The sequence below is a fragment of the Aedes aegypti genome, chromosome 2, assembly GCF_002204515.2.
Source record: "Aedes aegypti strain LVP_AGWG chromosome 2, AaegL5.0 Primary Assembly, whole genome shotgun sequence".
Classification (NCBI taxonomy): domain Eukaryota; kingdom Metazoa; phylum Arthropoda; class Insecta; order Diptera; family Culicidae; genus Aedes; species Aedes aegypti.
In genome coordinates this window covers 203752817-203780774 of record NC_035108.1, presented here as the reverse complement: position 1 = coordinate 203780774, position 27958 = coordinate 203752817, and the positions used below count along the sequence as shown (strand labels likewise).

The window sequence follows — 27958 nt, the reverse complement described above, 5'->3', positions numbered from 1 at the left end:
GAATAAAAAACAACCAGATTGCGCAAGAGGTAAACTACTTTCAAGTTTAATAGACATGACTAACCTTGTTATTATAAATGATGAAACACCTACTCTAATAAAATCACCAAACACAACACCCTCGACTATAGACTTAACCATAGTTACACCAGATATTGCAGGAAAAATAGAATGGAAAGTTATCGATGAAGAAATAGAAAGTAATCATAAAATTATAATATTTGAATTCAAAATTCAGCAAAACAATACAATATTAATAGAGAAATTTTAAATAAGAAAAAAGCAATTGAAAACATTAACCAAATTAATCCGGAAGAAATCAATAATCAATATCAACTCATACCAAAAATCAAACAACAAATTAACGATGCAAAATTTATTCCTAAAAATAAAAAGCATTTTCCAAAACCATGGTGGAATGATGAAATTGATAGATTATATAAAATTAAAAACAATCACTTGATAGAATACTTCAGAAATCAAACATATGAGAATTTGATGAAATTTAAAAAATCCAAAGCTAAACTTAAACAAACTATACGTAGGAAATCAAGAAAAAGTTGGAACAAATTAATAGAAACAATAAACCCGGATATGGATCAAAGAAGCTTATGGAATACAGTCAGAAGAATAAGTGGAGGTTTTCCAAGTAAAAATAACATACAATTATTAAATGATACAATAATGGCACATGAATTCATGGAAGAAAATTTTCCAGATGTAGTTACAGATTTAGGTTTCACACCCACAATAACAGACGATAAAATATCTATTACAAGCAATGAAGTAGTACAATTAATTCATTCCAAGAAAGATCACTCCTGTCCAGGAATGGACGAAATTTCCTTTCATATCCTTAAAAATATCAATCCTGCATTATTAATCAGAATAGTAGAATTACTGAACCTTGTTGTCAACAGTGGGGACATCCCGGACAATTGGAGAGATATAAAAATAGTCCCAATTTTAAAACCATCAAAAAATCCAAATAATGTAAGTTCTTACAGACCACTATCTATGCTTTGTGTAATTCTGAAAATAATTAATTTTACAGTTAAAAAACAATTAAATACTTTTCTGGAATCGAACAATGTCATACCCGCTTATTCTTTTGGTTTTAAAACTAAAACGTCTGCAATTAATTGTGTCAATACACTTATTTCACATGTCCACAAAGCAAAAAGAGATGGTGAAGTTGTAATTGCAACCTTTTTAGATCTAACAAAAGCCTTTGATAACGTTGATGTTAAAATTTTACTTTCAAGACTATTAGCAATTGAAGTACCAGCACCTATCACTAATTGGATTTATTATTACTTGAAGAGAAGAAACACAAAATTGATTCTTAACGATGGAAATGTTATATCAGCTTCAACAAATAAGGGGCTACCTCAAGGTTGCCCCTTATCTCCTATTCTTTTTAATATTCATACCACGGAACTCCATACTTTAGTAAAAGATGATAAAATTTTAATTCAATTTGCTGATGATTTCACCGCGATTGTAATAGCAAAAAATCTACAATTAGCAACTGAAAAGATGAACATCTTCCTAGCAGAAATTGTTGAAAAACTTAATAGTCTCGGTATGGTAGTCAATCCAGATAAATGTGCTACACTTGTTTTTACAAATAAGTTTCATCCAAATATACATATTAACATAAATAATAACCCTATCTGTAGGATACCTGAACCGTTCGATAGCTGGGGCTGGTAAAGCTGGTAATGATTGGACGCTCAGTAGGCTGGGTGGTTTGGTCGTCCGATATTTAGGCTCCAAATTGTGAGGGACCTGCCTAATCCTTGGTCAAGACCTAAGATAAAGATCGGACAACTGGGTATAGAATTTGATCCAGTTTGTGATCCAGTCGCTGATTGGTTGATTTTGATGCCTCCGAGTGTGCGGCTGCGTGTGAAAAAATACCATCGGAAGCGTTTGTTTTGGTTTTGCCTGTGTTGCCGGGTTACATTGTTAGGTTGTTATTATTTGCGGTTATTCATAAAAGTTCGTGCCAACTAGCCGACTGATGTGAATGAAAGTAAATATTGAAGCGAAATCAGCTTGAAAGTATAAGAAATGAAGTGCAAAGCCTTTAATTGTGTAAGGAGCAGTAAATAGCATCCGGATAATCATTTTTATCGAAAGAGCTGAAAGTACGAATGAAATAGTGTATCGTCTTCCATACAAATGGCAACACTTTTTTAGCGTAACACGCAAGGGTGGAAACATTATCATTAGGCTCACGGATGAAAAGAAGAACAACTAAAAGAAGCCAGTTGTCCCATCTTATCTTAGGTCAAGACTCTTTCGATTCACACAGCACAAAACACAAATTTACGAAAACACAGCTCTTTAATTAAACGCAAATCTAACACAACACATTTATTCAAACTAACACTAACAAATTGATCAGTTTCAAACCGTGGTCGCGCAGGACCGTCTTCGACCGTGTTCTACCTTCTACTGCTAGATCACTCCCAATTCTGCTCTAAATATTCCCGATTTTCTCCCAAATATTCTGTGGTGAATTTGACCGCTACCTACGATTCACATGGGCTATTTTCTCCCGCTCAGATCTGCCTTCTCATAGTGCATCGGTGACGTCACGGCCTCTCGATAGAAAGCGAAAGTGATGTCTGTGGATCAACGTAGCCGGTAGCCGAGCGATTGGCAGAACAAAAGCCATATGAACTACGTCTGCCGTCTGCCGTCTGGTCAGCTCGTATGAGGTGTTAGGGTGGTCCTCACAGACATTCTCACCCACCCAGAAATCTTGATTTCTGCATCTGAAAATAGATAAAATCCTCTTCGGTAGGGATGGGACGGGGTGGCTTACTCGACCAAATTTTCATTGGCAGGAACTGGTAGCACGCAAACATTTTCGACTGCTCGTTTTAATTCCCCAGAAGTTGTTTTCAGAGTTACAACTCTAATGATTCCATCAGTGCCGGGGTGTACATCAATAATACGGCCCATACGCCAACGCATCGATGGTTGGTTTTTGTCCTGAATAACAACCAGTTTTCCAATTTCAAACTTAACCGGTGGACTCCAACGCTTAGATCTACCTTGAAGCTGGCAGATATATTTTCGCTTCCATCTATCCCAGAAATGCTGAAGCCTTTGCTGAACCACCTGATATTGCTTCAAGCGGTTTGTAGGCACTAAGCGCCAATCGGGTTCAGGGACCGATTGAAGGGAACTTCCAACTAAAAAATGTGCTGGAGTAAGATGCTCTAGATCATCTGGATCCTCAGACATTGGAGTCAATGGCCTTGAATTCAAGCAGCCCTCTACTTGAGCAAACAGCGTAAACATATCTTCATGCGAAACAGAATTTGTACCGATAACTCGAAGAATGTGGTGTTTTGCCGATCGAACCTCAGCTTCCCACAATCCTCCAAAATGTGGGGAACCTGGAGGGTTAAAGTGCCAATTAATCCCTTCATTGGTACAGAATCTAGCTAGATCCTGTTGGTGATCGGCGTCCTTCCATCGACGAAATAATTCTTGTAGCTGGTTTCGGGCTCCAACGAAATTTGTACCGTTGTCCGAGTACAAATCGGTACATCTTCCTCTACGTGCGATAAAACGTCGGAGTGCTTGAAGGAACCTCTCTGTAGACAAGTCAGACACCAGTTCCAGATGCACCGCCTTTGTACACATGTACACGAAAATGGCTCCGTACGCCTTAACTGCAGTTTTACGCGGTGCTGGACGAATGTAGACTGGGCCAAAGTAGTCCACTCCAGTTTTGGAAAAGGGACGAGATACTGTAACCCTTGATGACGGTAACTCACCCATGAATTGTCGTACTTGTCTTGGTTTCGACCTGAAACACATAACGCATTGTTGAACGACCTGTCGAGCAACGTTCCTTCCTCCTAGAGGCCAATAGCGCTGCCGGACTGTTGCAAGCAGAAGTTGTGGACCAGCGTGGAGCAATTTGAGATGGTAATACTCGAAAATCATTTTTGTTAAGCGGTGTCGTGCCGGAAGAATCATGGGATGTTTAGTCTCGTATGTCTCCAACGAATGTTCCAATCGACCGCTGACTCGTAAAACTCCATTCTCGCAAATATATGGAGAGTACCAACGCAGTGGCGATTTGCTACTGACTGATTCCTTCTTTCGAAGAGCTCGAAGTTCCTCGGGGAATACTTCTTCCTGCACTTTTCGTATCAAGGTAAATTCTGCTATCTGTAACTCTTCTGCTCTTAGAAATTCTGTTATAGGTTCCTCCGGTATCCGAAGCAATCGTATTAATCGCTGCCAAATGGCAGCACGACGGACCAATGTTGTGTAGGAATTAGTTGTGGAGATAAAGCTATCAATGAAATCTGCAACTGCCGATGCTGTTCCGACAACTGCAGTTCGCCTTCTTTCTTCCTCGCCTTCCATAATTGTGTTTAAATCTGAAGTTGGCCAATTACTTCGATCTGCTGTTAACCAGCTGGGACCGTGCCACCAGAAGCTATTGTTGACAATCTCCTTCGGTCCAACTCCTCTAGATATAAGATCGGCTGGATTTTCAGATCCTGCAACGTGTCTCCATTCGCAACCTTCCGTGATCGCTTGGATTTTAGCCACCCTGTTTGCGACGAATATCGACCACGCCGACGGAGTAGCTTCGATCCATCGCAGAGCACACGTAGAATCCACCCAGAAAGTAGTGCGAACTTGAAGATGCGTAGCCTGACGAACCTTATCGAAAAGTTGAGCGGCAAGCAATGCCCCGCAAAGCTCCAACCTCGGTATAGACTGGGACTTGATGGGAGCGACCTTGGATTTTGAAGACAGCAGTTGTACCTTTACATTTCCAGCTTGGCCTTGACTACGAATGTAGAGGCATGCACCATATGCCTTCTTTGACGCATCCGAAAAACAATGGATCTCTATTGACACCGCATTAGGAACGATTACACATCGATCTATGCGTATTTCGTTAAGAATGGGTAGCTGGATATACAGTTTTCTCCAGGACTCACCCACCGTCAAAGGCAGCGCTTGATCCCAGTCCAATTTTTTGCCGTTTTCATCTTCCAAAGTCCACAAAAGCTGCATAAACACCTTTGCAGCTGTTGTTGTAGCGCCAATGAAACCCAGCGGATCAAACAGAGTAGCGATAATCGACAGGACCTTTCGTTTGGTAAGAACTTCGTCGGAATCTACAGGGGGAACATCGAATTGGAAGCGGAAGGTGTCACCCCCTGGCAACCAGGTTAATCCTAAAGCCTTCACTGCCGAATCGGGATCGAGATTGATACCATCAACTGGACGAATCGCTAAATTATCCTCGGAAATACCTTGCAGGACCTCTGCACAATTGGATGCCCATTTCCTGAGCCGAAAACCGCCACCCCTTGTCATTCCATCCAGTTGATTCTGCAAATTCTTGGCTTCCTCCAAGTTATCGCAGCCAGTTATGACATCATCCATGTAGGTGTCTTCTGTAATTGCCTTCACTGCTAGCGGATATCGATCTCCTTCATCCAAGGCCAGCTGATTCAATGTACGAGTCGCCAAGAACGGAGCCGGTTTCGTTCCATATGTAACCGTGTTCAACTCGTACACACAAACCTCTTCCAATGGTGTCGGACGCCACAGGATCGATTGATATGGTCTATCTTCGTGATGCACCAAAATCTGCCGAAACATTTTCTCCACATCGGCTACCAGAAGAATCTGCTTTGTACAGCAGCGCAGGATGATCGAACGGAGATCCTGTTGAATTACAGGTCCCACCAGCAACGCATCGTTCAACGACAATCCCGCAGCCGTTTTGCAGGATGCGTCAAACACTACGCGGACCTTGGTAGTGGTGCTGGACTCCTTGACCACTGGATGATGGGGAAGAAAGCATCGTTTTGTTGGTTCTGGATCATTTTCGATTTTCCGCATATGGCCCAGTTTCAGGTATTCGTCCATGAAGGCGACGTATTGCTCACGGAGGTTAGCGTTCCTTGTTAGCCTCCGCTCGGTGCCAAGAAAACGTCTAAATGCGATCTCCTTAGATTCGCCCAAACGTGAAATGACGTTTTCATCCTTAGGAAGTGCTACGGAATAGCGACCGTCCGCCGTTCGCTGTACGGTACTCGAAAAAATAGTCTCACAGCGAGTTTCCTCGGGAGAATAGTTGTTTGTGGAATCCACCTCCTCCATGGACCAGAACCGAGCTAGTAAATCCTCCAAACGATCAGTAGTTGAGATGTTGCAGTTGATATGCAAGCCTTGATGTTCTTCGTTGAATCCTCCACTAATAATCCAACCGAAAACTGAGTCGTGTAGAGATGGAAGACGTTCTCCCAGTGAAATCTTCCTGCTAGACTCGAAAAAGTCGAAAAACGCCTCTATCCCCAGGACAAGGTCAACGTCAGATGACACGCAGAACGATGGATCAGCAAGTTCGACTCCCTTTGGAATCGTCCAGCCAGCAATGTTGATGTTAGCGGTAGGGAGATTGGCTGTTACCTTCGGAAGTACCAGAAAACCCATCTGGCGTGAGAACTCCGACAGCCGGGAACGGATCGTGACCACGATCCTTTGTTTGACCTTGGTTACTGCCTGACCAATGCCAAGAACCGAAATATCTACCTTACTCCGAGAAACCTTCAAACGTTGGCTGAGACGTTCGGTAATGAAATTGCTCTCCGATCCTGAATCGAGAAGAGCGCGAGCTGGAATGCGGTTACCGTCATTATCCTCAACCACGATAACTGCTGTTGCCAATAAAACCTTCGACGAGCATTGGTGCACTGAGCCTGCCACTAAGCTGTCGGTAGTTGCCATGTTAGCTACTTGTGGAGGATTCGAATTCGATTGAGTGGAAGTACTCGTGGATTGCTGAGCTTCCTTGGCTACGTTGCTGTTTTTGGTTGCTGCCCTTACACCGGAGTCCCTTTCCGGTTTAAAACAAACTAACGTGTGATGGCGACCTTTGCAATTCCTACAGGAATACTTAGATTGACAATCCTTGGCTTGGTGTCCTGGTCTGAAGCAGTTCCTGCACAACGAATTCGACCGTAGCAACGAATCCCTATCCGTCACTGACATTCGTTGAAAAGTGCCGCACTGGAAAAGTAGGTGATTTCCGGTACATGCAAAGCAGCGCCCCCCGGACGCTTGAACCGTGTTGAAGCTATTCTTCACTGCAGAGTTCCGTTGCCTGGATGGACGGCTTGTTGACCTCTGAAGTCTTGTTTGGTAGGGATTCCAGAATGCGTACTCGACGTTGGAGAAATTCCGTGAGTTCCTTCAGCGTGTCCTGTTCCTTAGTAGAAGAGAACTCTTCCCAGCTGCGACGAGTGGATGGATCCAATCGAGTCGTCAACAAATTCACCAGTAAAAGGTCCTTATAGTCACACGGTTGTATAATCTGATCCAAAGTTTGCACGATCCTTTCGAAATTTTCAACTAAGCTGTGCAGTTCAGAGGCAGACTCTTTGGCGATAACGGGTAACGTGAGAAGAGATTGAATTTGCCGTTTCTTCAATAACTTACTATTGTTGTAACGCTTGGTCAACATACCCCATGCGACCTGATAATTAGCAGCTGTGATTTGGAGGGAGTCTATCAGAGTTTTTGGTTCTCCTTGTAGACATCCCTTCAAGTAATGAAGTTTTTCTACATCGGGTAGATCTGCCTTCCAATGAATCAAGGAAGAGAACAGATCCCTAAAACTCAACCATTCATCTATCTCCCCATTAAAGGTTTGCAGCTTAATCTGCGGAAGACGCACGTGATCAAATGTGGCTGACGTTTGAGGATCACCGCGGATAGATTGGTTCAAACTAGCTGGTTCTTGCCTTTCCCTAAACTGTTCTGTCAAGACCGACTTAACTTCATAGTAACTATCACTAAACTCTTGCCTCTGCTTATCTAGTGGGTCACCGTCCTCTTCAATATCGTCGAAGTCCTCGTGAGACTCAATATCCACGAGAGTTGCGCCATATTTTTCCCAAAGCTCGTCAATTTTCTCCAACCGAAGGAGGATTTGGGTGGTGGAAGTACATTCCTGAATCCTTTCAGAAAATCGACGAATATCGTGAAAAGCTGCTTCAATCTGCTTCAGTTTGGTCATCAGCTGCTTCAGATTTGGTGTCTTCTTGGCAGGCGACTTCTTGGTTGGAGCCATCGTTCCTCAACTCGACAATAGTTGCACGGTAGAGAAAGAGAGGTGATGTAGTATTCTGCAGAGTCCTTTGCTACGGCGGACACACACTATTCTAAATTAACTGACCTTCACAACGAAACTTTCGCCAAATCTAGTTGAAATACACAGCGATTCCAGTCAGTCAGCATCAGAGGAGTAAACAATCTCGATTACAGTTGGAAGGAACGAAGAGGAGAGGAAACCAGCATGTAGTAATCATAAATGGTCCAGCTTCGACTGGACATATACTGTGGCGCTCACCTGGAGGAAACAGTAGCTTCACTATTGTCCAATCGATAGTGAATCAAAATTAATTGATTAGCAGTCGAATTTCAACTGCAACGTCACCAGTCGTCGTAGCTCAAAGTGATATCCAGGGATTGGTTGGGGAAAAAAGGAAAATCCAAATGTAGCATCAAAAGTATTCGGCTTCGGCCGGGCATATACTGCGGTCAACTCACCCGGAGAAACCAGCAGCGGCTCAAAACCCGGCAATAAATCCAGCAGTCCAAAATTTTCAAAAGGCATGAAACACCGAAATACTCGGTATTCAAATTAGGAATTCGTCCACAGCAACCGAAGAGGATATATATTCAATTAAAATGTGTAACTCTGTTGCCCAAGCTTCGGCAGACATATATCTAGCTCTAGTTCACTAACCTGGGCAATATACGATGGCGCCTCCTCTTCCTGTGGGTTCCCTTAGTCGGACGTGTTGGGTTGGATGCTTCAAAGGCCACAATCGGTGCTAGTTTGATTCGATGATCTTTTGCAGCAATGGTTCTCGCAGTGATGGGGGTGGCGATGAATACTCGCAACAAACCAACGACAGCACATTGCTGCTAACCCGGTTAGTCAATTGAAGGGCGATGGCAGCCCTTGGTGGTACCGATGATGGAGGCAGTCAAACCGTTGATAAGGTGGTGTGGAAATGGGGACTGGAGTGGCACATAAATGCAATGCATTCGATCCTCACTCACAGCCAGAGATACCGATGGCCGGTTCCAAGTAGTGCAGTATTACGCAAACCTCCGATTGGGATTGGCTTCCCCAGAAGCGGTTGGTCATCAATGGTCCAAATTCCGTGGTCGAAGAGCGTTAAGTCCAAGTAGAGGTTGAAAAGTGGTGTTAGAATCACGATTGTATAGGCTTCGGTAGGACATACACTAAATATATAATTACCTGGAGAAACAGGAATCCAATCCGAATTTAGTGTCCAGTCCAAACCAAAAGCTGTTCCGGGAAGTGTCCAACAATGTCCAGAAGTCCGAAAGCAGTTTCTGGAATCCAAATGGCGCTAACCCAAGCGACGCGGTAAGTCCTTGACAAAGGATCCCTTTGGGCTTTGTCACCAGCAGCTATGGCGATTCTCCGCTAATTATTCCGCGGAATGATGGCGACACTCCTTTATTCCGTGGGTCACAATGGAACAATTGTTGGATGATGTAAGGCTATTTCCAAACCCTTTTGGCGCAAATTCCTGGTTTTGGCGCGTTGATTCCTGGCCAGGTACGGTCCTCAGGTATCCGGTTCGAAGGACCAATTTTAGTATATGTCCAGCCGAAGCTAGGACAACAGAGTTACACATTTTAATTGAATATAGGAACCGAACTGAACTACGTCTGCCGTCTGCCGTCTGGTCAGCTCGTATGAGGTGTTAGGGTGGTCCTCACAGACACTATCGAAGTAAAAGCATTCCATAAATTTCTTGGCATCCAAATAGATCATAAATTAAATTATAAAACACATATAAATTCAACAGTAGTTAAAGCTAAAAAGAAAATTAATATTTTAAAAATGATCGGAAAACGTAAAAACGGAGCCCATCCTGAAACTATGTTGAAAGTAGCCAAAGCCATAGTACAGCCACATTTAGATTATGGAATATCAATAATTGCTAAAGCACCAAAAACAATATTTGCCAAACTTGAAACTGTACAACATTTATACATACGAACATGTATGCGTTATCTGCGATCGACGCCAAATCACGTAATATTAGCGGAAAGTGGCATATTGCCTTTAAAGGAAAGAGCAGAATATTTAACATTGAAAGAAATTGTTAAAATATTATACTACCAGAATACGCCATTGTCTAAATTTTTACAATTTTTTATTACATCCGATGAGTTGCCGAATCAATGTTCTTATTTAGAAAAAATTGCTTCGATTAACAACTTTCACTTAATTCAATTAGGGTTTAAAATACCGATTGAAAACACCACAAAATTAAAAGTATTCACAGAAATAGACAATTTGAGGAAAAAGGAAACTTCAACAGCTATACAAAAACAAATGGCAATTGAATTGATTTCACAAAAATACAAAGAAGATTACAAAATTTACACGGATGGTTCGAAAATAGAAGGTAAAACAGGATATGGAATATACGACAGTAAAGAGAAAACTTCGTACAGTGGAAGATTAAAAACGCAATATACAATTATGAACGCAGAAATATTTGCAATTTTGAAAGCGGTAGAATATTTAAAAACTAAAAATATTAAAATGGCAGTAATTTTAACTGACTCTAAAAGTGCAGCACAGCTTATTAATAACAATGCAACAAATGATAACTTTTTGGTAGCAAAACTGAAAAAAGATATACATGAATCACAAATAGAAAGGATAACAATTCAATGGGTACCTGGTCACTCAGGATTAGTAGGAAATGAGAGGGCGGATTTAGCAGCAAAATTAGGTACAAATAGACAATATGTTGAAAATACACAGTTAACTAAAGATGATTTGATTTTGAACTTGAACATAGAAACTAAATGTTACTGGAATCAAAGATACAAAACAATATCCGAAGAAAAAGGCATTTACCACTACCAAATTGCACAAGACCAACCAAAGACCATGGTTTTCTGAAATAAGACTTCCAACACAGCACACTATTACTATTAATCGACTAAGGACAGGACATTTAGCAACGAAGGATCGACTTAAAAATTGGGGTCTAATTACAAATGATAATTGTGAACACTGCAATGAAAAGGAAGACATCATTCACATATTACACCACTGTCCTAAATTTGATACTATTCGTAATAAATATCCGGTACTAATTAATAGAGAAGATTTGATTATTGTTCTAGCTGGCACAAACATTCAAAAAATTAAACATATTGCACAATTCATTGGAGAAACTAAAATTAATGTTTGGAGTAGAAACACCGATTCTTGAACAAAACAAAAAAAATAACGAAAATTTTATATGATATGACATTTACACTTTTACCCGGCACTAAAACGAGGGAAAATTATTTTTGACATCGGTCGTTAAGTAACGTTTAAGTGACGATATGTTGTCACAATTACAAGACTTGGTTGTTATGGACCAAATAGGTCTGCGCCAAAGCGAGAGAGAGAAAAAAAAGTTGCGATGGAATTGCTTCTGTTGCAATTCGGCTGATTGAGCCATTAGTTTTGAATGTGCCGGTTGTTCCTTCCGGACACTACAGCCCCTTTGGTTCCAAGGCCCTCAAAACACGAAAAAACGATTTTTTTTTATTAGTTTTTTTGTCAAAAAAAAAAACAATTTTTATGAAATTTTATATTTTTCTTCAAAAGTCAAAATCTTTAGCTTTCATTTCGTCCAAGAAAATTTGAAAATTGGTCAAGCGGTTCAAATGTTATGATTTAAAAATAAATAAAAAGTTTGCAATATCGGGATACGCGTTTAGAATCATAGTTTCGTGAATCTGATATTGTCGGGCCGCCACCAAACCGAATCGCGCATCAACTCGCCGCATTTTGAAATCAGTTTTTTAGTGTGGCGCTGCATTCTTACGATTTTTATGAACGCACAGCGCACTAATTACATATTAGTTGCGACGCTCGGGGCCCGAGAAAAAATGAATTTAAAAAAGTGTTGGTCTAGATTTCTACCGGAACGTTATGTATTCCTTTTAAATCACATCTGCAAAACATCTTATACAATTAATCAAATCAATTTGTATAATCTGACCCAATCTACGGTAACACACATTTAACCAATTTTGGTTCAATAAACACATTTATTTTTTTTTATTAACTTAAAAATACCTTATCCAATTTTAATTATCGTTTGATTTCGCCGAGACCGTCGTATCTCTATGAATTTTCAGCTCAATATCAAAACGGATTGCTTAATTAACAGTGTGACATTGTATTTCATCCTGTTCAGAGTATGGGTGATTTGAATATTTTTTATTCTCACAGTAATTTTTATTTCCACAGTAATGGATACATATTTATGACAAATCAGGTCCCATAAATCGTTAATGTCGTGAAAACGTATTGGAGTTACTTCTTGAAATACTTGGCACATACTTTTCCTTATTCCAGATATTCTTTTAAAAAGTTGTTACCTAAAATTTAACATAAAAAGCACTTGTTTTTTCTTATTATAAATTGTTCTATTATGCCTCTTCGAGCTTTTAGTGATGATTTCTGTTTGGATTAACTCCTCATTTTAAATTCCACTGTTGAGCATATAACCTAAGGCTGACTCCTGACTAAGATAATCTTAATAGCATTTTATTCGGTCTACTACATTTCCAAAAACTTTCATCACTTATGACGTTAAAAGTTATAGTGACGACTTCCTTCGGAAGGGAAGTAAAGCCGTTGGTCCCGAGATGAACTAGCCCAGGGCTAAAAATCTCGTTAATAAAGTCAAACCAACCAACCAACTTTCATCAAATATGGTAGTTCATTATACATGGCTGACGTGTTGGGTGTCACTAATCATGAATGGTTAGACCAAAACCAGGTATAATTAAATACGATTACCTTTTTTAAGAAATTATTACATATGCGCAAAAAAAACAAAATGATCGAATTCATATTAAATCAATGTTTAATTATGTGTTCTGGGTTAAGAAATTTGAGCAAATTACATTGCATAAAAAAACACTGAAATGCAAGAGTTTACCAGAGAAAATGTCGTCTAAATTGAATGCAAGTGATGTTTGTTCTAAGTATGTTAAAAAATAAAGGGAATATAATGAAGAATGATTCACCAATCTTGTCTATGCACATTCGCAACCTTTGTCGTCTCATAATCCTCACCAAATCACTCGAGAATATCTATGGCTATCGACAGAGCCGTAGCGTGGTCTATTTTGTTTTCGTGATGCAAATTTGTATCTGGTTAAGGTTTTTGTAAAATTTCAAAGTAATAATTATGAATGCTATTATTAAATTAATAAGGTAATGCTGCTCAAGCTGTAATTTATTCATATAAACGATGTACATAAAGCTAGCTTTACTCTATTACTACTGTTAAAGTGGGTTCAATGTGGGATAAAGTGTCAAACATATTATAAATCATAAGATAAATATGGCTCAAGAGGGGTCTTTTCCCACTTTAAATCAACTTTAATTGTAGTTATACAGCATGTGTACCTTTCCCATGAATAACAGATCCAACAACATGGGTACTTGACATGACATTGCTGAGAAAATGCGATTTTAGGTTGCACTATTTCATCTGTTAACAATTTCAGTCAAATAATCTGCGCATTTGTTAAGGATTGAAATTCAAAAGTTGGCTGTGGGAGATTTTTTATTAGCTTTCACCTTAGTTATCTGTGAACGCATACATCATTTCATCCGACCAATCAATTAGTTAGATGAACGATTAGGATTTCTATAAGGATGAATTGACGTAAACACCCGATAGCTATCATGCCAATCCGGTTTATACTCCAAACTATACAAATAAAACATTAAACAAATCCGAACAAAAGGATATTTTGATGTACGTCTTCATCTTCTTTTTATTCTTTGGCTTTACATTCTCACTGGGACAGAGTCTGCTTCTCAGCTTAGTGTTCTTATGAGTACTTTAACAGTTATGAGAAAGCTCTCAGTTTCTTTGCCAAAGTTGCCATTTTTGCATTCGTATATCGTGTGGCAGGTACGATGATACTCTATGTCCAGGAAAGTCATGAAAATTTCTATTACGAAAAGATCCTGGACCGACCGGGAATCGAACCCAGACACCTTCAGCATGGCTTTGCTTTGTAGCCGTGGACTCTAACCAAGGAAGGCCCCACTTGTTGGTGTAAGTACTGTACGCATATCGATTGATTATCCTCTTATTACACTGCGGAACACGTTTTTGTCTCAAGCATCAAAATACCACTATTTACATAATTAAGGGTTGCTGAATCCATTGCCGTATTCAGAAATATCATAGCACGTCTAGTTTTTGAAATATTGGCTGTTGAAGATGCAAAATTAGACTATTTTAGCCAACTTGCATGCATTTTCATAATTTGCCACATAATTCAAACTTCATGTGTATAACAATAATTATGAAGAAAGTTTATAATACTTTCGATGCTCAAAATATATTTTTTGATGGCTTAGACAAGTTTTGTACTTTGCAATATTAGAGAATCGAAGAGTTTTGTATGGAGACTGATAACATGTTTAAAAAATCAATTTTATGTAAATTTTATCGTGCAATTTCAACTAAATTATATCTGAAATGTAAGTTAAAGCCCTATTTTGCATGCTTAGTTACTAAGCCTTAGTGGATAAGATCACAAAAAAGTTTGATAAATCATACTTGAAATTTCATGTAAACATCAATAAAACCAATGTTTTATACAACTTTGGCGACCTGTAGCTAAAAACTGTAACGTGCTGGAACATTTTTGAGAACGGCATCAGTTTCAGCAACCTCAAATCTACTCGAGACACATAGTTTGATCCTTGAAACACGCAAAAATGTCATTTTTGTTACGCTGTGTAATTTATATATTTTTGGAAGTGCTGTTCGCATGTCCAACGAGTACATTATTAGGTAAAAAATGCATAGCAACAAAAAAAAAATCATTTCAATCATATTGGCACTTACGTTGACTATGCGAACACGGGCAGCTTAAAAATTGAAGATTCATGAGAAATTTAAAAACAAAACTTGAGGATGTCCGGAAACAACTTCAAGTTCTTTCCAATAGAAATCAATCGATAATTCATGAAGGAAATCTTAAACGAACTTCGGATATAAGTCTAAAAACATTTCATAAATATTCCCAGAAGGAACAACTAAAGCAATAAGATAGGAGGCTCATGAGAACGTGTTGAAGGAATGCGTAAGCATCCCTATACTAAATTCAATAGCGAGTTCTTATGAATAAATGCATTGGCGATTTTTCATTTAAATTGGGTAAGTTTTGAGATCTGAATCTTGTGTTCCAGTAGCCCGATTGATTTTAAATTTTCACCGCTTCTCAGAAATAACTTGCGAAACTTTTTGAATTTTTAGAAAATTTACATTATTTCTAACATAAACATTTAAGGTATCAAAAATCTCCCATTCACACAAAACAGCATTATTTCTATTTAAAAATATTTTGGAAGCATTCAATTTTACTGAAAAAGGTTATTCTCTAGATTTGTTTGTCTTATTTAATTGATTATTTTACAAAAGAGTAACAGTAAACTTAATTATGACCATTTATTTTTTTTTAAATTTCGTCATTTTTGCCGAAGTCGGAGAATGGTGATAACTTAAAACATCGTTGCAACTTTCTATGCCCTTGCAACATATATAGCCCTTCATTGACCTTCAAAATGATGTATTGTTACGATAAATGCTATGTAGTATGATGTAAACAACATGATAATAATATCTTAATTCAGTTTTATCAAATAAGGACGAAAGCGTTACCGAAATATGTATTCACATAATCAAGTAATGTTTGGAAAATATTAAAAAAATAATCTAAAGAAAAAGCAAAGGAAAATTAGAATGGTTCTTATTTGATATCAAATGCCTCGATCAACAGTTTCTTAACAAGGCTTTCATTTTGGTAGATAGCAATATAACCGTACTTATGGGATGCAAAATGTCCCAATGATTTGATATAATTTGTAGGAACATGACAACTAATCACAAATTAATGCGATGTAACACGTGTAGGAAATATTTGATCACCTATGCTGCACTCAGTAGGCAAGAGCTCCATCATCATTACATAATTTGCCCTCGAGAACAACTTGTACTACGACGACTTACCAAAATTAAGCGGCCCATAATAATTCATATCATCTTCTACTACCCGTCTTCTGCAAAATCGTTCCCGAGGGCCATAACTCATCGTAATTAAACAGCCAATCAGTGCAATATCTAGCTAGATAATCATACGAAGCGAGAGCCGATGCTCCAGTTCGGATGTGTTGGAATCACGTTTACAATGCGCCGCAGTATTGTAGGGTTGCTCGAAAATTATTTTACCACTGGATGAACTAAATTCACTAAACCATGTATATTTTTCTACCCTTCAAATGTTATTGAAGTTTGAATATATGTTTCAAAATGACTGTACCATGAGTGAAAGTTGCTATTCAATTTTTGACTGAACATCGTTAAAACCTCTGCCAAGAGATTTTCAACATGATTTTGTGACTGGTAAAATTCAATTTGCTACAGCAATATAAGAAAATCTCACAAACTTTCATCAGATTTACGATGATTTCACATTCCGTTATCTATGTCAATGTGCCAAAAATGTAAAATAGTAGTAACACCCCTGTTATGAGCATGAACTGCATTTATCCATATAAAAAAATAAGATTTTTCGACTAAAAAGTATTATTAGTATCATTAGGGGCCTTTCTTAGCCGAGTGGTTAGAGTCCGCGGCTACAAAACAAAGCCATGCTGAAGCTAGGTTCAAATCCAGGTCGTTCCAGGATCTTTTCGTAATGGAAATTTCCTTGACTTCTCTGGACATACAGTAACATCGTACTTGCCACACGATATACAAATGCGAAAATGGCAACTTGGACAAAGAAAGCCCTCAGTTAATAACTGTAGAAGTGCTCATAGGAACACTACACACTCCGAAAAAATCATGTGATTTTACGTCTTCTGGATGCACATAAAAGAAGCGAACCAAATGACGTGAATTCATGTCACATTTCAAACATCATAGCGTCTGATTCGTGAAATGCCGATCATAGTGTCATCGTTTTCGTGTGCATTAACAGGTAAAATTACATTTTCTGTTCAATACATCTTCAAGGACACATGTTTGTGTCGTTTTATCATTTACATCATGTGTCATTCAGTCATTTCCATTATTTTTAAGAGTGTAAGCAAAGAAGCAGGCTCTGTCCCAGTGAGGTCGTAATGCTAAGAAGAAGATAAAGAAGTATGCCAATTTTCATCATATAAAATATGCACATATGTCACCTCCAGTTTTGTACGTTTTTGACGACATCTTATACGGAATCTTTGCACATATAAGCATCGCTTCACGGAAAAAGTCATTTCGTTATACCGTAATCCGGGGTATCATTGATCAGCGGGGTAACATTGATCGGAATGACTCACCTCATCAATAGTTTGTATTATCATTTATTGATGAAACATTTTCAAATCATGAACGGTGCTTTTGTTTCTTATATTCAGAAGCTAATAAAAGTTAGTATTTTTGTAAAAATTGCGGTTACCTTATGCGTGAATTTGTCAACTTTTCGAAATAATTATTTTAATTGTTAAGGATGACACTACCGAAGATTCATGTCTCCGGTTGTCTGTGCTGCTCTCATGTAACACGGAAGTCTTATCAGAAGCTCAACGTATCCCTCAATGGCTTCGTGTCGCGGGCCAACATTTGCAGATATAAGATTTGGAGCATATTGACGGACAAACGTGAGAAATTGAAAGGTAGAAGTAGCACATCGACGAACTCCTCAATGGCACTGAGAGCTGCAGCATTGAGGGTCAAGACTACGGAGGAGATGTCTAGTCTTTCGAATTAGCAATATGGAATACAGACTTCAGGTACTTTGGCACGCTGTGCACACCCCTAAAACAGGAAATCTGCGGAAAATGATCGTACCAAATCTACTCTCCCATGTGGGCATCATTTCGCGAACACACCGGGACAGAAATAATTAATTTCCAGACGCAAAACAAAAGGAAAATGATGATGGCTCAATCTCGGACAATGTTGGTACATATCGTACATATATGCTGTTGTTGCTGTCGTCATAGCCGAACCAACATTGCGGCCAGGGACATAACAGGCTCATTCAGTCGAGGCGGTGATGATTCAGCCGTAAATGCATTCAATTATGTAGTCAAGAATTTTCGCATTCTCGCGCTTCGTATAGTGTGGTCGCCGTCCATAAATTTATATTCTACGAAATCGCACGCAGCAGAATGTATGATTTCGGTCGAACAACATCCCATTTTCCCTTCGGTAGGCTGGAGGATTTACCTATAGCGAGGCCCACTATCTTGCTGGCATTTTGGGCAGCACTTGTGCATTCGCTCTCGTCTCGGCTTAAGAGTTACGTAGCACTGGATAAATGACGATAATAAATCATTGTCAATGATGTGGGAGTGTAATTAATAATGCATTATAATATTAAAGCTTTAAAAACAATTATGAAATTATTGTTGGCGAGAGCATCCATGCAGAGCATCGAGTGCAATTTCTGAGTAAGGAGCTTCAGAATGCATTTGCATTGTTTGTTGGTTCAGGTGGGATTTTCTCGTTCAACAGCCGGGCTATTATGATTGGCTTTCAGATTTAATAGCGTCTTCACCGATAGCTGAAATTTCGTGCACGCAGTTATATAATATAGTTAATGGGTAAAATATAGTTTCCATATTATAATTATTTTTCCTGACATAAAATACCAGCTGGAACAGAGCTTGTTTCTTAGTTAAGTGTTTTAGGAGCTCTACCATATGAACTGAGAGCTTTTTTGGCTAAAGGTGCCATTTTCTCATTCGTATATTATGTGGCAGGTAGAATGATACCGAATGTTCAAGTTGATCCTTGAACGTCCAGGAATCGAATGTACATTTTACACACATATTAAGAACATTAACTCTGTGGAAGAAAATTTTCAAATAATAATGTTGACAAACTTATATTTCTATCACAATATTTCTACTTATTACATTGCTTAACACCCTTCTTCAATTCTGAGCAATCGATAAAGAATCTGACAGCTTTATGAGCAAGAAAACATGAAAATTGCTTAGGGTGCTCATTTTACCCCCAGTTCCCCTATTTTTGTATGCAAATACATTTATTTATTGGCATATTGGATTTTTGATGAGAGGAAGAAAGTTTTGTTCATCTCATTAGTAAAACAGTCTTGCCAAGTCATTTGAAACTGTGAAAACATTTAACTAGTGAAGAAAGCTGTGTCCAAATTGATATAAAATACTAGAAAGGAGAACACAAATGCAAACTAACGTGAATGAAGTTATTTTCAAATCATTTGCGTTTTCCTGATGAAACCGCAAAGAGAAAGCTTGCACATCTGTATTTGCAGTGTCTGTCAGAAAATCTATCCAGAAATTTGCTTATGTTTCAAATTTGCCCAAGTGGCTGGGGGTACGGGAGGCGAAACAAACGAAAATCTAAGAACAAACTTTGTTCATTTACATTTGGAAACATATTTCATGCGTCACGATGGGTACGCTAATTAAACATTCATGCATGATGCTGCAGCTTCTATAATTTGAAATGCAAACGCCATTCAAATAGGCACACATAAGACGTCATCCAGTTTATCCATGTAGCAGATGTGAGATAAAAAGTAGATGTCGTAATCGTTCCAATCTTTATCAGATGCTTTATTCTTCCTTTGATAAGAAAACAACAAACTTCATCTTGATGTATAAATATTTTATAAATTCCAAAGAATCCAACTGTGATCGAGCTGTGAATTTGAATTTTATGACGGTGTGTTCTCTTCTAAAAACACTTGATTAAATATGATTGCAGCAATTAGGAATACATTTCGATAGATATAAAAGGCAGCAGCATCTCTCTAATAGGCAGTTCATTTGCATTCGTTCAAAATGAAGCAAATTGCCATCATTGTCACAATAGCAATCGCTTGCGGTTTGTTTGGTTTCGGTGAAACTAAAACTTTCTCAGAATGCGAGTTGGCTAAACTTTTACACAGAACTTACAACTTTGATAAGAACAAGGTGAACAATTTTGTATGTCTAGCACAGGCTGAAAGCTCGCTTACCACAAGCAAAACCCACAAGAACAGCAATGGATCCACCGATTATGGGCTATTCCAAATCAACAATAAGTACTGGTGCTCATCTGCTGGATTTACCTCAGGAAATGAATGCAAAGTCTCATGTGCTGGTTTGTATTGGTGTACATTACAAAAGTAACAGATTTTTAAATGAAAATTTATTCATTTTAGACCTGATGACTAACGATATCACTAAAGCAGTCAATTGTGCGAATAAAGTATTTGCACGGCACGGATACAACGCTTGGTATGGTTGGAAGTCTAAATGTTCAAAAGGAGTGAAAGATCTTTCATATTGCATGTAATGTGTTGTCTTTTTATAAGGGTGCAATAAACACAAGAAAGCCTTTTGCAATTTATTACTTACTGTTTCTAATTTCTTTTTTTATCTGGAATCAAGTAAACCAGAAAATTTATAATTCGAGAAAATCCACGACAGGTGATATTTTGACCCATCACCCTCGGCATGGTTTGACTAAGAGTAAGAAATAAGTAATTTTAAAAACAATTATCCTTCGCTATCATTCTGAGAAGCGCTTCTTTTGAAAAAGATACCGTTTAAAGGCGCATCTTTTATTCGGGTTGCTACTGATCCTGAGTAGCGTCTGTCAGTTCCCTATGTGGCTTCCAGTGCAGCTGTTCATTGCGATAGCGGAGTAGCATAGCAACTGCGGGCGGTCAATCATGGTCATACTCATGACGAATTCCATCCAGAATGAGTCGAATAAAAAAAAAATAAAAATCGTGCTCGATAATCTTCGATTTGGTGTAAATTTGGGACATGTTTTTGGTATGATACAATAAGTGTTTTCCATATAAAAATAAATCATTTTGGCTCAAGAAAAACTTTTGAAAATATTCCATAAGTTTGCAAGCATGCAATTTATTTGAAAAACTGTAACTCCGAAACCATTTATTTTAGAGAAAAATGTACTATGAAAAAGTTGTGGTGAACCGTTTGGACTATAATAAAAAAATATACACTGAAAAATGTTTTGTTTATTTTCATTAAAAAAATCAGAAATTAAACTTAAACATTAAATAACACAAAAACCATAGAACATAGAACATTTTTCTCTAAAATCAACAGTTTTGTTGTTAGAAATTTTCAAATAAATTGCATGCAAAAATTATAGGCCATTTTCAAAATGATCGTTTTTTATTTGGAAAACACTTATTGTACGATACCAAAAACATGTGCAAAACTTACACCAAATCAAACATGGTCTTGTTCTGTGACTGACCGATATGACATGGATTTCGTCTCATGCAATATGCTTAACAAATCTCGAAAAAATATTCAAATAGCCTTATCTCTAAATAGTAAAAAGACATGCATTATCAACTCATCGGTACAAAATTCTACACATTTCACTCTGAATCTACTTGGTTTTCACTTTTAAAACGTTTAATTTCCAGATTTACAAAACGACGTTAGCAAAATTTCGCATCTTAAAAACTACTTTCACCGCTCTTATATACAGCCATTCCACGAAAAATCGATCTAACCGAAAACCATGAAAATTTGCTATTTTGCTCCTTATCCGAAATAAGGATACACGTGTTTTTGAATTTTGTGATTAGGGTGACCATTTCCGAAACAAGGTGATCAAAAAAATCGCTATTTTGTCAAATTTTTATTATTTTAAAAATTATAACTTTTGAAACGCTTGACCGATTTTCAATTTTCTTGCATGAAATAAAAGCTAAAAATTTTGACTATAAAAAAATTAACGTGATAAAGAATAAACAAAATTCTGGTTTTTTAGAAAATTTTCATATATTTTCATGTTAAAATTTTTTTAGGGTTTTATATTTTTGTTTGGAAAGTTGAAATCTTAAGCTTTCATTCCATAAAAAAAGATTTGAAATCGGTTAAGCTGTTCAAAAGTTGTGATTTTTTTTAAATACAATTCTAATGCGCTAAGACCTACAGTCTGTGCCGATGAAAAATGACTGATATTTTATTTTCAAAAAAATATATCCCAAAAACTAAAAAACATATATCGCTGAAAATTTGACAGTAAACGAAAATTTTTCTGAACTTTCAAGAAAAAATGAGAACAGCAATAGCCTAATTGGTCCCGATGCCTTTAAAACACGAACAAACGGAAAGTTGTAATTATTTTTCGTGTAAAAAACAATTATTGTAAAATTTTATATTTTTCTTGAAAATTCAAAATTTTTAACTTTCATTTCGTCCAAGGAAACTGAAAATCGGTCAAGCAGTTCAAAAATTATATTTTTTTTAAATTAAAAATTTGCATTGTTGCGATTTTTCTGGGCACCTTATTTTGGAAATGGTCACTCTGATCAAAAAATCCAAAGACACGTGTATTCTTATTTCGGAAAAGGAACAAAATAGCCCCTTTTTCACTGAATTCGGTGACCTACTAGATCGGCTTTTCATGGAACGGCTGTATATGTAGAGACAAAGTGACTTAACCACTCCTCAAATAAAATAATAAAATAAAATAAACCACGAATCAAAACAAAACACCACTTGGGCCGATTTTACATTGGTATGAGAACGTTGTAAGTACAATCAGGTCTCCTTCTAGACATAGTTGTGAACTTGGCCGGTAGGTGCGCATTTTCTGACTTGCACTATATGGACCTTCAGGGATAGGAATGCAAACTTTGTAACATATGATATCTCTAGATCCTGATGTTTTGGAAGGTTGTTGTCTTCGGAAGAGTTGTTCAGCAGCTTAAGGGCTGGCATGCAATGGTATTCTGATACGGAATTACGCCACCAGGCGGCGCTAGTGAGCATGGACTTTCTGTTTTGCGGATAGTTTAGTAGCCTGACCACTTACAAAGATGGCGTCTTCGGCAAAGTTGTTCTGTAATACAAGGGGGCTAACATTATTTGAGCCAAAAGTTTCAAGATATTGCCGCCAGGCGGCGCTAGTGAGCATGGAAATTTTGTTTTGCGGGTAACTCAGTAGCCTGACCACTTAGAAAGATGACGTCTACGGCAAAAAAAGAAAATTATTTGAGCCAAATGTTTCAATTTTGCCACCAGGCGGCGCTAGTGAGCATTGAAATTTTATTTTGCGAATAGCTAGTAGCCTGACCACTTAGAAGGATGGTGTCTTCGGTAAACTGCCCATAAAGGCATAACTGTCCCATATGGAAATAGCAGGCATTGAGAAAATTGCGCTCGAAATTTGAGTTTTGTATTCTCATACAAATGTTCATAATTTTCTACTACATTTCTGCATGCCATATTTATTTAGCACCACCGTACAGATAACTCATTTTGCTTCTAGGCATCAGCAAAAAATATAGTCTTGAACACAAGTCACGTTTTGCATTTGTTATTCGAGTTGCAAGTTCATATAGAGACTGTTATGCCTTTATTTTTCAATATGAGACTGCACCAGCTTCATATTTTTCAGCATTTTTTCCGAACAAAGTGAGTTAATTTTTACATGCATAGTAAAGTACATATAGAAACATAAATGTTGCGACGAAAAAAGGTGTTGGTTTGAAAATCTATATGGACAGTTATGCTTTTATGGGCAGTAAAGTTGTACGCCGCCTGGTGGCAAAATCTTGAAACTTTTGGCTCAAATAATTTTCTGTTTTTTTGTTCATTAAAGACACTTTACACCAGAAAGGTGCATTCGTGTCCGGGTAAAAAATTCCAGTCTGTATGCATATTCATTTTACGTTACTCCTTTCTATCACACTTTGCCATACAATTTTGTTTCATGAAAGTATTTCAACAATTTTCCGTTCCTTTCTTCAGAATTGTCTAGTACTTCCTTCAGGCTTAGTGAAGTGATGGCGTGTCTGTGTCTTTCTCGTTCATACTTTCTGCAATGCTGAATAAGATGCCGCACATCGATTGCGGTTCCGCAACACTCGCAAGTGGGCGGAGTTTCCCTTTTCAAGGGAAACGTATGCGTGAGCCGCGTGTGGCTGATTCTCAATCTTGTTAAAATGCGTTGGTCGGCCGCATTGCCACTGTCTAACCACCTCTTTGTGTCCGGTTTGATTTCCCTCAACTTGTTGTCTCTTGTCTGGAACCATTGGGTATCCTATCGGCGCCGTATGGCTGTTATCGTCGCTCTCAGTGCGTCTTCGCCTGGGATAGGTATGTCTATAGCCAGTTGCTGCCGAGCTTCGTTGGCCAAGTGGTCGACCTAATTATTTCCGGTTATGTCAGCATGTCTCGGCATCCAACAAAACCGATCGTTTTTGTTTCGCACTATGTACTCAATCTCCTGAATCCACGAGTGCTTCGAAGATCCGGCCTCTAAGGCTTGCAGGCAACTCGCCGAATCCGAAACGATTACCACCTCATTTTGAAGGTTAGGGATTGAAACCGCCTTCTCTATCGCATACGCTTCTGCAGAGAAGACGCTGCACTCTTTGAAGAACGAGGCTCCTACCGTGTCTTTGCACTTTGACCCATCAGTGTAGATGATCGAGTTGTGGAAACGGGTCGACAGAAGTTGCTGGACGACTGGACGAACGTTCTCCGGAGGATCACCGGTTCGAATATTCCTCTTCACGTCCCATACAATCGAAGGTTTCCGTTCATTCCAAGCACGATCACCCTGTCTCGCAAGGCGACCGACAGCAGGGAGTGCTGCGTCGGTTAGTTCCTCCAAATGTTCCGAAGCGCGCCGAATCAAGGGAAGAGTGTTGTCACGGCTGTTCTTCGCCAGAATACGAATGGCTGACCGCGCTACACACTGAACCGCCAGTAGTTCAAATGGTTGGGTGCCCGCTTCAGCCATGACAGAAATTATCAAACGCTCCTGAAGCAAACCGAACCATTTTGGTATAAGCCGGAGCGAGGATCTGCAGTGTTGCTGGCCCTCCTCGGCTCACCAATCCGATACCGTACGTCAGTTTTGCAGTTACTAACGCCAATCCGACTTGTAGCAGACTTGTCCAATTGCCTCGCGGTAGTTTGACTCCGATCATCTGGAGTATTCGCAGACGTGACTCACATGCTTTCTTCACCATTTTGCAATGCGGTTTGAATGTCAAGGTGCGATCGAGAGTGACACCTAGAACCCTCAGCCGGTTGGTTTTCGGGACAGAAACTTGGTCTAGGGGAACTGGGTGTAAAATGCGCCACCCACCCCGTTGTAATTTTGTGTTATTTTCTAGGTCATTTTTCAGGTCGATAAACAACTAAATTTTTGAAACTATCATCGAGAATCGACTTGTGCACTCCCATAGTTTGTATTCCATGTGAAAAAATTGTTGAATTTATCCCTAAAAAGCGTATTGAAGGACTTAAACTTTAATCAACTCGTGGGGCAAAACGGCCACACCTATTTCATAACACCAAAACAGCCGTTTGAATTCAAATTCCAGCAAACGTAATGCCAAGCTGTAGTTACCTGCCAATTTGAACCTTATAAATGCACATTTGTATACTATGATCGAACAAAAACATCTGATCAAACGCCCTTATGTATGCAACGTATTTGCAAGCATGATTGCGCATGCGTGCGCGCGAACGACTAACACCGAGATCAGGTGGCGCGTTTTACCCCGTAAAAAATAAAAATGCAGATAAGCAAGCATTTTATAAAAATTGATTAATTACTTCAGCTTCAGCTTCAGCTTGATTGGCCGCCCGTGGATGCACTCCAGTATCGCCAGATCAGCTGCACTTACACAAGGAACCAACCGAATGACTGCTTGGAACTAACAGGCATCCTCAGTGTATAAGTGCTGGTGATCTTCTAGTTTTAGGCAACAATGGCACCTGCCACGTCAGAATGCAGACCAATGAGGGGAAGGGGGAGGAATTGATGATGCATTGAACTGACTCCCACGTAGACCGTATATTCCACTGCATCCACGTCAGTTCATGCGGGAGTGTATGGATTGGGGGAAAGGCATGGCAGAGAGGTTTGCTTTTGTGGTTAGCAGACTGCCTATGTATCAGGCGTAAGAAAGGCGTGCGCGTGGAAGTAGGAAGCGTTAGGGAAACGGTTTCTTGTCCGTCTCTGGTTCTAGCGTTTGCTATGAACGAATAGTATGAGTGGGATATATTTAGAATGGAAGATAGAAGCAAGTGAGAGATATACAACTACAAAGTACGAGGAAAGGGACGGGCCTGGGATTGAACCCATGACCTTCTGCATATGAAGCAGAAGCGGTAGCCATCAGACCACCAACCCCGTCTTTTATAAAAATTAAAAAAAAAAAAATTGAAAAAAAAAAAAATTGATTAATTACTCCAGAAAAATGAAAATGGATGGCTATTTCTACTATTTGATAGAAAACATGTTTGTCTATGGGATAATGATAAATAAAGTGCTTATAATAATGCTCTTCATAGCTAAAAACGCTTCCTTCCTTAGAAGGCGCGTCTTACCCCCAGTTACCCTACAATGATATTCCGTGCCGGCTCTCGGCGTGCATTTGGGCTGCAGTAGAACACTTGCGACTTGGCAGCAGACAGTGTTTAGGGACGAATGTCCTTCGGGTTAAAGTCCCTCTCAAACAACAACAACAACAACAGCAACAGCAGACAGTGCGAAGCCGACACTCTTCACCCATTTACATACAGCCTTGATGGCGGCCTGCAACTTCGTGTGTAGCCCTGCGCTCTTAGCCCCTTTAATGGAGAATGCTGCATCGCCACCAGGAACAGCGTTACGGATAACACTGATCCTTGCGGCACACCATTTTCTAGCTTGTTTCCACTGGACGTGTAACCACTCAATGACACCTGAAACGTTCGCTCCGAGAGGAAGCTTTGCAGAAGGTTCATTATCCAACCATGTATCCGCCATGATTTCAGGGTGCGAAGAATACCGTGTCGCCATGTGGTGTCGTATGCCTTCGATAGATCCAGAGACGCTATCAAACAGTGCTCGTTGGTGGTCGGTATCGACATCTCCAGCTCGGTGAAGTACGTGTCGGTACCGCGTTCCTCACGAAAAGCGTGCTGACGCTTGTCAAGTCGTTCATTCGACTCCAGCTCCGTGATTAAACGTCGATTGACGATTCGCTCAAGTTTCTTCGCCATGCAGCTTGTCAGCGAGATAGGTCGGAAGGCAGCAGGACCGGAATCTTGAAAGTTCGGCTTCGGAATTGGAACGACGAGGGCATTCCGCCAGCTGGCGGGAAACTTGCGGTTTCGCCAGATTTTATTCAGAAGCTCCAGCAGTACAAACTTTACGGACGCGGGAAGACGTTGAAGTAGCGGGTACCCTATCCCTTCGATACCTGTCGAGGCACCTCGCCCTTTGTCGAGCGCCCACAGAAGTTCGGCTAGGGTGTTGCCTCACTTCACTGTATTAGACAATTATTATTTTATTTCAATAATCTCAATGGGGCAACTACTAAATGCATTTGCGAATATTTTTGTTTTGCTATTAAATTTAACCCATACTTTGCTGAATTTAGTCTTGATTATTCTTTTCACTAAATTCTGCTTACGGAAAATTTCAGCAAAACATTGCTAATATTGGGTTTGATGTGTACGTTTGATAGCACTTTGTTTCGCTTCCGTTTAGAGTTTTCCAAGGAGTTTTCTGACAAAATAAAACTTCAAGATACCCTGTGCATCCACTAAACAGTTTGTCCAAGGACTTTTTTGGTTTGTCCGACGTCATCCAATGAAAATTGGACTGAATTGTTGAAATTGTCAAACACTATCAGCTCTTTGACAGTATTTTTGAACCAAATTTTGAGACGATTAAATTTCAACTTAAATTCTTAGCAAATTTAAATGCGCAATTTGAAGAACATTTGCAATTAATTGACTTTAAACAACTGTTCAAAGTTCATAACG

General features: G+C 39.0%; 1 long non-coding RNA gene across 1 annotated transcript; it reads left to right on the top strand.

Moving 5' to 3' along the window:
* Positions 1 to 19646: 19646 nt before the first annotated feature.
* LOC5572245 lies at positions 19647 to 20537 on the top strand. Its single transcript, XR_002500263.1, has 2 exons — positions 19647 to 20288; positions 20350 to 20537. It is a non-coding gene; the product is annotated as an uncharacterized LOC5572245 (long non-coding RNA).
* The last annotated feature ends 7421 nt before the right edge of the window (positions 20538 to 27958 follow it).